Source organism: Protopterus annectens, chromosome 8.part0 (assembly GCF_019279795.1).
Source record: "Protopterus annectens isolate FY-2018-M chromosome 8.part0, PAN1.0, whole genome shotgun sequence".
NCBI classification, from domain to species: domain Eukaryota; kingdom Metazoa; phylum Chordata; order Ceratodontiformes; family Protopteridae; genus Protopterus; species Protopterus annectens.
In genome coordinates, this window is record NC_056741.1 from 1,487,445,528 (window position 1) to 1,487,458,592 (window position 13,065).

The following is a 13,065-nucleotide window of genomic DNA, read 5'->3' on the forward strand; positions in this document are numbered from 1 at the left end:
AAATACAAAAAGAGAAGTTTACTTAGCTATTTTCTCTTCTCTTCTATCATTTGTATACCATTTACAATTTGGTAGACTATAACTCACCAATTGAGTAACGTGAATGTAAGTATTACAGAAGTATTAAGCTACATAAAAAATGACATGTATAACCATCTACTCTCTGTCATTATAAGCTTGAAATGATGGCATTCATAATTGCACTTCTTTATCAATTGTATTTCTTTACAATTTTTTTTTTTTATCTTGAAGTGCTATATTACATGAAATGTTTTGAGCAACAGCAATGTATCATGGATAAAATGGTCCTAGGATCGGTCTACTTACCCAGTTAATAAAGACTGATTTGATTGATTGATTAAATGATTGAATAAATAAATAAATGGTAAACGTATACAGGTATCAATGAAGAACAGGGTGAGCTTTCTGGGTTAATATTTATTGCACTGTTGTAACTTTAGAAAATGGTGTCCAAGATGTAAACAGTTCCAGCAATGCACTTTTTATCTGTAATATAGCAATTTTTGTTTCTTATATTAACTTTTGATATTTAAAAAAATTCTACTACACTGAACAAATGTGCAGAGCAAAAATATCAAATACTAAGCTTAGGATTTAAATTATTTTCTATCAAACACATTTCAACCACTACAACTATACCTGGACTCTGCAACAGGAAACTTCATTTATGCATAGGAAAGAAGAAAAAACAAATGATATCTAGAATGGCACCAATGACGCTGAACACAAAAATGCTTTCTACTTTTTGATCTCTATGGCTTATAACTGTTTCAAGATATAAATCCATCAGTTTTGTGATGGCTTGCTACTATAAATGCCTCTTTAGGATATAATAAAGTATTATAAAAGAGTTCTTTTGCCTCAGAAACTAGTTGTAGACATGCTAAAGAGCATATTTTTTCCTTGCATAGTACCATCCTCAGCTGGGGTACCTTCTGTGCGGAGTCTGCATGTCCTCCCTGTAGTCGCTTGGGTTTCCTCTGGGTGCTCTGGTTTCCTCCCACATCCCAAAGACATGTGTAGGTGGATTGGATACTCCAAATTGGCCCTGGGTGTGAGTGGGTGCATGTGTGTGCCTTCTACCACACTTACATCCATCAATTAATAATTCTTATCTAATTGAGTTGAAGGCTTTATTTTAGTATGGTAACAGAAACCCACCTCATATGCTCCATTCTGACTGATTTAGAATAGGATGAACAAAGCTTTTTTTTTTTTTTTATATTACATGCTTACATTTCAGAGACTTGGACTGTTTGCCAAGATGTTTAAAGCATTGAATAATTAATTTAGGCCTCAATGTTTAAATTCCCTCTGTAATCTACCTCCTGTTATAGGGTTTCCTCCTGGAGCCTTGTGTGATTATCGCCATGATATTGTTATGTATCTTTTTTTTTTTCAAATAATTCTTTTATTTTTCAAAGTATGGTACAATGCAAGCTGTATGAGGAAATACATTACAGTTATACACATTAGAATGCAACGTTGGATTATTACAGAAAACAGTGAGTAGCCACATATTATAACAATGAAACATATGAGAATGATAGGTACAGCACAATGAGAGCATTGTAATCCATTTACCCAAAACCAAAAAGCAAATATATACAATATTTACAACCAAGAGTGCTATGATCCTCCATAGTGGTAATGCAGAGGTATAGTAGAAAATTTGGTTGGCTGTGGTTCTCCGTTAACTTGACAGGGATAAGGATAGCTTTTATACACAAGATGTGAATGGGGAGTCATTCAGTATGAATCACATCTATAAGTTTCTTCCATAATTTGCCAAAATAAGCTCTCTTTTTGGGGCCCTTTATAATGAATTTATGAGCTGAGATGTGTTTGAAAGCCATCTCACTGAAACCCTTCCAACTAAGTTTGGTGCGATCTAACCAGTTTTTAGTGATATAAAGCTTAATAAGTGAACAGAGGATAATTAAAATGTGAAGTTGTATTTTAGGTATGACGGAGGTATGGATATGGAGTATGGCTGTTTCCCATGACAAGGTTGAGGTGTAGTAACCCATTTTTTGTAAACGAACTTTTAGAGAACACCAGAGTTTGTAGGAGTGGTTGCAATACCACATAATGTGTAGTAAATCCGGCTCGGATGGGAGCAGCATGTACGAGGGGATGAGTTGGGGTTAAATTTATTGAGTATTACAGGAGTGAAGTAGGAATTGTTGTTTAGCATCAGTTGGGTGTATATGAGTTTTTTGAAAAGGGAGAGTTCTAAAGTAGAAATTATAGCTGAGATTTTTGGTCCTCTGAGATAGGAGACCCAACTGTGTTCCAATAGTTGGAAAAGAGACAGTTTGAGTTGTATAGCGCCTTATTCAATAGTTTGTAAGAGGATGAGATTGTTTTTTTAGTGCTTGATATTGCAGAAATGATTTCAATTACTTTGTTGATTTCCTGAGGGTTAGGAAGAGGATTAAAATGTTGTGCATGTAGGACTTCTCTTAATTGTCGAAGAATCACTGTGTATTTGTTATTGGTTCCAAGGATTAATCGTAGCTCAGGGATAGATTTTGGACTATGTTTGAGGATGTCCCAAACATTGAGGTTTTAATCTGAGGGAATTTAGTAAGGTCCAACATCATATTGTTGATTTTGATGTTTGGATTTTGATGGAGTGGTTGGAGCAGGGGTAGGGTATTTTCCATGTTGATGTCTTTAATGAGTTTTTGGAAAAGCCTAATTTTATGTTTCAGAGAGTGCTAAATTAGAATTGTTTATAGAGAGCGTGGAAAGGAATGGAATAGCCTGAGGATTAATTTTGTTAGAGATAATATGATGATGCCATATTTTCAACCATGCTGGAGAGTGAGTTTGATTTTGCTGCTAAAGTTTGATATAGCCCAGACTCTGTTTGAGCAGATGATCTTGTAGTACAGTTGAAAGTTTGGAAGGCCTAACCCCCCTTTCTCCTTAGGAAAAGTTAATTTAGAGTAAGAGATCCTGACTGACTTCGGGAACCAGATGAACCTAGCTAGATCTTTTTCAATTTTGGAGAAGAAGTTATTGAATACTTCTATATCCGAAGCGTTGAATTGATATAAGAGTCTGGGTAAGACATTCATTTTCACTATTGCTACTTTGGACAAGAAAGCTAAGTTCATAAGTTTCCATCTTTGTAGATCTTGCTGGATGATGGACCATGTTTTTAGTAGATTGTTTTGGAGCATGGAGGCCTGATTATGTTCAAAATGGATACCAAGATATTTAAGATTATATGTTATTTGTAACGAGGACTCGGGAAAATAAAAAGATTTGTGGGAGTTAGGATTGATTGGGAAGATATGTGATTTTTATTGTTAATTACGTATTCAGATCGGAGGAAAAGTATTTAATGGCGTCAAAGATTTTGGGTAGGTCTGAGTTGGGGAATTGGAAGTATAAATTTAAGTCATCTGCAAAAGCTGATAGTGCAACATGTGTGTTTAGGATTTTGGGGATGTTGTGGTGTGTATTCTGCAATAAATAAGAAGAAAGGCTCGATAAAAATGTTAAAGAGAAAGGGTGAGAGTGGGCAGCCTTGTCTAGTTCCATTAGTAATCAATATTGGCTTGGATCTCTGTTTGTTTATATAGAGGTATGTGTGGGACTTTGTATAAAGTGTTCTGATTATATCCGAGAAGAATTTAGGTATATTGAAATGGGACAAGGTATCAAACAAAAAGTCCCAGTTGACTCTGTCAAAAGCTTTAGAGGCATCTAAGGTTAGCGTAAATTGGATTTTTTGTCTTTTGGTCAATTGAATAAGGGAATCCAAGGCTAGGCTATTGTCCCATGTGTGTCTATTACTCATAAGGCCAGCTTGGTCACGGCATAATAAAGACGGGAGAATCTTTTGTAATCTGTTAGCTAAGATAGCAGCAAGAATCTTAATGTCAACATTTATTAACGAAATTGGTCTGTAGTTATGTGGGTCTGATCTGTCTTGTTTGTTTTTTAATAGTAAGATGGTTTTAGAGTTGTTCCAATGTAAGTCAGTAATACCCTCCTTAATGATACAATTAAAGACCTTCCATAGGATAGAGGATATTTTTGGGCAAAAGGCTTTGTAGAAGTTAGTAGTGAAGCCATCAGGGCCCGGAGATTTGCCTCTTTTGAGATTGTTAATAATGTCATGTATTTCTTGGATGGTAATTGGCGCGGAGAGGACTGAGACTTGAGTTGGTTCAAGAGAGGGGAAGTTAATGGAGTTTAAAAAGGACTCCCTCTGGGGTTTTAAAGAATCTTGTTTATTGCTACTATATATATCTGAAAATAATTCAAAAAATAAGTGTATTATTTCAGAGTCTGAATTATAAATTTTCCCTTGATACTGAAGAGTGGATATTCTGGGAGCACCATTGTTATTTTTTAATATTCTTGCCAGAGTTCTTGAGGGGGTTTGGGCCCATTCAGAATATGTTGCAATACATTTTTGTTCCTGTAGGGAAAAGTTCTGTGAGTGCAATTCTAGTAATTCTTTGCGCGTGGAGTTGATCAATACTTCAGTTTTTGGGTCTGGAGATAATCTCTGACTTTTTTCTAAAGATGATAGTTTAAGGGATAGAGTATTTTCTTTTTTAGTGTTGAGTTTTTTAAGATAGGAAGCTTTGCTAATCAGAAAACCTCTCATTTCGGCTTTGCAGGCTGCCCATTGAATGTCTGGGGAGATTAGGGATTTTGTAAGATTAGTGTCGAGAGCCAACAGCATATTATTAATTTTGTTTAAAATATCTTTGTTATTTAGTAGGTTATTGTTAAGGGTCCAATTAGCGAATGTAAAAACAGGTGTGTTGAATCTGATTTTAAGGGAGATTTTTGCATGGTCAGAGAGAGATCTGGGTTCGATATTAAAAGTATTTTTAAATTTAGATAGGAGGTCCGAAATCAGAATGAAGTCTAGTCGTGACCAAGATTTATGGCAGTTGGAATAGAAGGTATATAAATTTTCTTTGGTCGATATGTTACTGAAAGTGATAGTGTCTACAAGGTTAAAATCTGAGATAAGTTCCTCTAAGGCTATAGAAGCTTGGAAGTTGTAGGAGGAGGATTTGCTGGTGCGATCTAGGCTAGGATCAATTACCACATTCCAGTCCCCTCCTACTATATATAAGTAGTTTGGAAATGCGTTTAGTATGTTATAGATTTCTAGGATAAAGGTTTGTTGTTGAGAACAAGGACCATAGATGTTCATGAACAAAACTGGTTTGGAGGAATCTGGGAGTGTAGAGGTGAAGTAGCACCATCTGCCGTTAGTATCAGATTTATATTCATTGATAGGTTCCTGGAATTGTTTCTTAATTATAATGGCCACCCCCTTCGAGTTTGAGCTGTCACCAGCACTTATCATTGACCTGATCCATTTTCTATTTTTGTGTGTTCCCATTCTTTTCAGATAAGTGTGTTTCCTGGAGAAAGCTAATATTAGCCTGGGATTTAAACAGCAGGTGAAGAAACAGTTTTCTTTTAGCGGTATTTTGTAAGCCTTTAATGTTCCAAGAGTCAATGGCCCAGCTCATGGGGATTAAAACTACAAGTGTGAGGAGACATAATATATTTGGAGATTTAAAATAATATTTGGGTAACATAATGTGTGTTTACTAGAACCTGCTTTGTGTTTGTAATAGGCTGATAGGAATATGGAGAACCGTATCATAGCTGTATCAGTAAGCAGTTTGGATGAAGAGGAGGAAGTAGCACAATACTCCTTCTGACATGCCCCGGTGCCTACCCACCTGAACCCCATAAAGAAGTATAACAAATAACAAAAAAAAACCCTAACAATTCTATACATATATACAAGAACATTCTCAACCAAAGGGTAATCAAACTAGGTCCTTAATACAATGCACATACAGCTACCGTATGTTAATACTACACCTACTAGTTTGTCATGAAAGTATGACCTTATGTACATAGAACATGCGCTTGTATGTCAAGCTTTTGAGCTTAATATATATGAGAGATGTAGATCTATACATCCTATACGTAACAGACTTGTTACCAGTACAAGCATTTCTCATTGAGTATCACACACAACAGGGAGGCTGAGGAAAAGGTATAAACCTAAGGCATTGTTAAGTTCGCCATAAACAGGAGACTGAGACTAGTGGGATTGTCATTATAGCATACATTGTAGGTAGTTGACAAGCTAAAACAGATATGTAGTTGTGGTGTTGTTTAATGTTATTTGGGCGGGAAGATATTACCAATGATCAGACTCTGATGATGGAAGAGCTAGTTAAAAATGAGATTCTTGTTGCATTGTTGAGAACCACCCTTGCACTGTGTTTACCCTGTACCAAGTTTAAGCATTACTGTTTTGGGTATAAGTATTCTTTGATACCCCTGTACATCTTTTATCTGCCCGTTGATTTAAGTTGAATCATTGCGTTTATAAACCAACATTATGTCAGGTTCCATGAGCATCCTGCCCCCATTAGTAAATGGCCCACATAGCCTTATTTCTTTCTTAACTTCCCCACACTGTAAGAGGACTTCTCTGATTGTAACCTGTAGTCGGTTCAGTAAGGCAGAGATAAATTATAAGTGTATTTAAAAGTTGGTTATTACCAATGTACTAGATTTGATACTGTATGGGTTTGTTTAATTAATCACAATCTGAGTAATGCATTTCCTCCCTATTTTCTTATAAGCATCGACAATACAGACAGGGGTTCATAGGAAATTCCTTTCTATCTTTAATGGGAACCCCGGCTCAACAGTGTAACTAGAAGATAATACAAAGAGAGACAAAAAAAAAAAAAAGAAAAAAACGGTACATATGGTTGAAAACTATTTGAGTCTTGTTATCTCTTTTTAAGAATGTATATAGATGTGAGTATTTATAATATGTGAAATCCCAGATCCATAGAAAGCCATCCTTTACCACTTACACAGAAAAGGTTGTTCGAAACGAGCTTCACAACTCGGTTTCATCACACTGAAATACTACCCTTGTAAAAACTATTACATTTATTCAGAAACAATAAGTACATTATCTTGTGGATAGTAATAACCCTCCACAAAAAATAGCTTTCTGTACAAAATATGACCCAGAAAAAGCGCTCTTTCCACTGAGAGAAAATCTTAGTTGGCAACTCTATCATGGGGAAACAAGTTGCTGCACTCGTTCTCGATCTGCCAAAACTATTTAATTGTGTAAATAAATGTCTACTTCTGTGCATATTGCACAGCTATGGCATTAGACTTTAACTCTTTACTGCTTGCCATTACATCGGAATGTGTAGTTACAGGGGAAAGTGCTGTATCTCATCCTTCCTGGTATGCATGGCTCATATGTAAGCAGGCTCCTTTGCTTAATTTCCCCTGCCGAGTTCACCACTGCAGTGATTCTAGCCCCGAGGGAAAGTACCAAGGACACTCAAAAAAACCTTCCTGGTATGCAGAGCCTACATGTAAGCAGGCTCCTCTGCTTAACTTCCCCTGCCGAGTCTACCACTGCAGTGATTCTATCCCCGAGGGAAAGTATCAAGGACACACAAAAAATGGTGCAGTAGGGTACATAAAACTTCAAGGCACAATAGTGAGATGCTTCTTAACTTGTTATTAGAAAAAAGAAATATTCCATCATTCATAGAATATAATTATCCTGAATGAAAGAATAACAGAAAAAAAAGAAAAAAAAGAAAACGATTGCAAGCCTGTAATAAGTACGGGAGATCTGCTTGCAGTAGACAGGACTTGTCTGCAATGGTCAGCGCTATAAGCGCGTTTGAGGAAGAACGGACTAAGCAGACGAACATTTCAGGTGCCACAGTAGAAGGAGTCCCTCCAGAAACCTCGCGGTGACGATGTGTTCCTTGCTGGACACGTGGATCTGCCTGCAGACGTACGGAAGGATGTTTTGCTGGATTAAACAGTCACAAAGCTGCTATAAATACCGTATTGGCGCTGAGTTTGAGAGCGGTGATGTCCCTGAAGCCTCCGGTGAGTGAATTAGATAGCTGGAGTGTAAGGCTGCTGAAACGCTTGTGCTGGAAGCCAGTGACTTTATCCAAGGTCTGGGATTTTATTAAATAATTTGAGGAAGATCTCTTTTGCTTCTTTTGGGAGGTTACTGTATATTTGGTTTCATTTTGGGAGAAAGACAAAGTATTTGGGTATCGCATTTGGAATCTGATGTTTCTTTTTATTAAGTCTGAGCAAAACGGGGCTAGTTTCTGTCTGTTTTCCTTGATGGGCCTGGGTAGATCTTGTGTAAAAGTTAATTTGTGATTATTCCACATGAAGTTTTTATTTTTTTTTGCTGCATATAATATCTGTTGAGCTGACTGGAAGTTCAGTAGTCTTGTATATATTTGACGGGGAGCAAAGGCATCTTGTCTTTTATAAAGGTGGGCTCTCTCAATTGTAACATTTTCTCCCCTTCTGAGTGAAGAAGTGATTCAAATATTTGTTTTATTATAGCAAGTAAGCCTTGGCTGTCATAACTCTCTGGAAGACCTCTTATTAGTATGTTATTACGCCTGCTTCTGGCTTCTAGATCTGTAATTTTTGCTTGTAAGTCTAATAAAGAGGCTGTTTTGGTACGCAGATCATCTGATAAGGATTGTATTTGGAGTTCATTGGATTGTACTTTTTGCTCTAGTGTGTCTACTCTGTCCACAATTTGATTGATGGATTTACCAATAGTTGTAAGTTGTTCCGAGAAGTTTTGTATGGCAGATTGAATGGGCTGGAGGGCCTGCTTCAACTCATCCATGTGGAAGCTGGAGTCTTCTTTACTAGTTGGATCATTTTTAGTAGGCTCCGCATTTTGTTTATTTGTTCTCTGCCTTTTGGAAAGGACTTCTTTTTCAGGTGAAAAAATTGCTGATGCTTTGGCTTTAATTGTTTGAGTTTCCATTGTAAGAGAGTCATTTGTTGTTTTTGTCTGTTTAGCCATGTGGAGTTAGAAGTGTTACCAGTAGGAGCAGGCCTCCCTAAGTTGCTTGTAAGAATAACACAGTGGAAGAGCCCGAGATGGTGAAAGTCTATTATAAGTTGTATCCCACTGCGAAGGTAATGCAGTTACCGAAGAAATGAAGGTAAGGTATCTCTATTCAAAGTGTGTAGTAGCTTAGAAGAAGAAGTTGAGGTGAGGAGCTCTGTGCATAGGCTGTTCACTAGTCGACCACCATTTTGGAATGTATTGTTATGTATCTTTTATGATGCCATATAGATTACTTTGAAAAAAATTTTTTTTTACTAGAAAGCAATTTTAATTGTTTATTAACTACTCAGACAGAGTTCACCTCTTCCATAATAGACACCGGCCCTCTGAACATTACAAAGCTAATTAATATTTTACTGATTTGACAAGCTGCTCAGTATATGTACATTGAACATTAAGATGCAAGCTGAAAACATTGTGACCATAGTTTTATAGAACATTTTTGAAAACATGACAGAAGACTTAAGTTGCATTTTTATCTCATTAATATACACAAATGCCTTGAGGAGTATTGCCCTGCGAGAAGGACAACACTTCAATAGGCTGAACACAGAAAAAGCAAGATAAGGCTTACTGTCCCTTGTCTGCTTGATGAATTGCAAAATCCATAGCATTACTGTCAAACTGCTGAGAAATGAAATCTATTGCTAATTGGAAATCAAAGTGGTATTTCCTTGTTAGGATTGACTTAGTACACATAGAGGGATCATAAGATACTGTCAGTGTTCTGGCTTTCCCTTTCTAAACTAGTTTGGAAGTATGCGGCATTAGCATAGTACAAAAGCTGCTTATTCATTAGAGCTGCTTCTATTCCTGGGTAGGAAGTAGTCTTTGCCGGAGCAGCTTATATAGTATTTTTCTGCTAAACATAGTGACCTCTTGCTGTTCTAGAAATTAGGCTATTTATACTAAGTGTACATGTTATATGTAGTTTTAACATTTATTTTCAAAAACTGACTGAAATTCAGGAATTCCTAGTTCACTTTGACATAACATACTGTTCTGGAGTTACTTTTCCTATTGAGATGCCAGCCTCCTGGAACTGACCATGTTTTCCATCTTTGTTCCTTCCTCTCCACTGTTTTCCTTTTTGCCTTTCTATAGCTACTTTTATTCATTTCTGTCATAAAACAGATATCATATTCATTCATATATTTATTTTTCATATATTTCTGATGACTGGGTATGCACAATGGCCCAAGAATCCTTTTCAGGTACAATCCAGGCCATGATGGCTTCTATAAAATATAGTATTATAATAGAATGAATTATATTACAATCAAAAAGATTAAGGGTTTGTAGTAATCAAATGTAAAACAATCTATGCAATTTTGAAATAAAAACATTTTCCAACGACATGTTACAATAAGAATGAAAGTATGATGTATTTGTAGGAAACTAACGCATGTGGCATTAGGATTTTATGGAATAGTAGTAGAGAGTTAGGGGGAAGAAATGTAGAATAGTTGTAAAGTACATGGTCAGAATAAAGAGTTAAATTACAAACATTATGACAGGACTAAAATGAAGTAAAGAAGGGAAAACACAAATAAGACCTAGACAAGAAGGAAGCCTGTATGCATTGTTAGCTTTCGGCTCCATAGATAACCATGATACTGAATATTTTCATTCATTACTGTTAATTTTTTCCATTATTTGGCAAGGTTTGTGCATAATTGTTTGTTGCAACTTGTTCTGTTTAATGTACATTTTCTAGAGTTCTTCTTTCTGGGTTTCCACTCAAAATGGGTCTTATTTGTCTTCTTCTGGCAAACAAATATGCATCATTCAATAAGTAAACATTTGTATCCAGTGAAGTATTTTACATATTACCACAGGTTAAAGTATAATTTGGAAATGTTTGATTAAACTTTATAGTCATTAGGAAGAATAGAAATGAAAATGTTTACGCTATGTAATCAAACTACTCTGAAGACCAAAGCAAGCATGCCTGTTTCCTTCAGACAATTTCAATTAAGATTTTTATTAATTATGCTTATATTAACTGTATTTCTGATTTGTGAGACAAGGCTGTTCCAGGAAATGGGTGCAATTGTAGTGAAATTTTATTCATCTATGTCAAGAGTAAAAGCAGCTCTGTAAAATGCTCTTGTACATTAGCGAACATGTAATGTTTCTGAAATGTGAATTCTTTTTTAGTGGAAGCCAGTGGCTGTCATTTGAAAATTTGTCAGACAAGTTGACATTATGGTTGAGGTCTCTGCCTCCCATGCACAAGGTGCAAGATTTTATCCTGACTTCCAGCCAATGCCTGTTTGGAGTTTGCATGTTCTCTCTGTATCTGTGTGGGGTTCCCCCCACCTCCATAAAATATGCTGAGTGTTTCCATCTCAAACTCATCAGTGAATGGAGCTGTGGGCAGCAGCACAGACTCTACATGGTACCCTACAGGTGGAAGAGCTATACAGACCAATCGCTATGGACATCTACTATGGTGTGCAGTATCCTCAAGATAAGAGAGCACTGATCATAGACTGCATGCCTTAGTGGGGCTAGCCACTCAATGGTGTAAATACAGCTGTAAGTGATTGGTCATGTGAACTAATTTTGCCAAAATGGGTAAAGGTAGTTCTGGTGATAAGCAGGTTGGGGACCCAGCCTACTTTGACCTATGCCAGGGACTCATGCTAATGGTGGGCGTACCATAAAAGCCCAGCAGACCTGAGCCAATAAGCTACTGTCCAGCCAGTGTCTAGTTGCCCAGCTTGGGTTACCTGGGATGGCTCTTTTGAGCAAAAGCTGGACATAAAACCAATCAACCTGCCAAACATAAACTGAAAATTGCTACACTTAATGTAGGTTCACTGGCTTAGGATCCAAAGTCTACTACTTAGGAGGAGAAGGACTGGCTAGAAATAGTGTGGGAATTGTGGTGAGGGATGTCATCAGAAGTGGTGACAGATTATTGGCAATCAGACTCCAGTGTAATGATAGGGCAGTATGCATAATCTCAGCTTATGGCCCACAGCAGGGTTGTGATAGTGAGGAAAAGAGTGCATTCAGACAGCAGTTGCAGGACAACATGAATTGGTGTTGATAATGGGGGACTTGTATGCACATATCGGGACAGACAGAATAGGATATGAGGACTACCTGGGTCCACATGGGTGGGACAACAGGAATAAAGGAGAGCGCATTCTATACTTCTATCTGGCAAATGGCTTGATAGTTGCCAACCATACCTCGCACCTGTCTAGATTTCCCCAGAATGTCCACATTTTTGCCTCATATTTTTGGTCTGTTTCTCATAAAATTATGGTTTTCTAGTAAATCATTAGCAAATCTTTGAGGATTCAAGTCAGAATATAATGACAGACATTTCAGTTTCAGGGTTCATACCCTCCAGAAAATTCACGTTAATTCCAAACCTGTTATTCTTGCAACTTTTTAAGTTTGTAAGAGCAATATTTAAAATTGTCCCTAGTTTTGGGCCTTTGTCGCCCCACTATTTATGGCTTTGTCCAGATTTCTTGCTCTAAGAGGTTGAGAGGTATGTTGCCAACACATGATCTCAGAAAGCGAGACAGTCACAAGATCACATGCAAGAGTGGCCAACATGCAACTCAGGTAGACTTCTTCCTAGTAAGGAAAGGGTACCAGGGAAGAATTAATGATTGCAAAGTCATCCCTAATGAAACAGTCAGCCCACAGCATAAACCACTGGTTGTCATAGCTGCAAGAAATTGTCAGAGAAGGCTCTAAGGTCAACAGAGACCAGGCTGAAAACCTGAAAGTTGACCAGAAAGAAAGTACAACAGTTCATGGAATTACACAGGGCTGTAGCACCCCAAGAAGGGGAGGAAATAGGTGGAGTTGAAGAAGAATGGCAAAGCCTCAAAAAAGCATGTGTGAGGACTACAGAACAGATATTTGGCTGAGCAAGGTATGGAAATAAGATGCATAAGGAAAGTTGGTGGTAGAATGCAAAAGTCCAGGAAGTCATCAAAAGAAAGGAGGAGTACAGGAAAAAGTGGGAGATAGAAAAGATGGACGAGGCTAGGAAGGAATACTGGTTGGCTAAGAAAGAAGCTAAGAAATAGCTTATTTATTTGCAATAGCAAAGAACA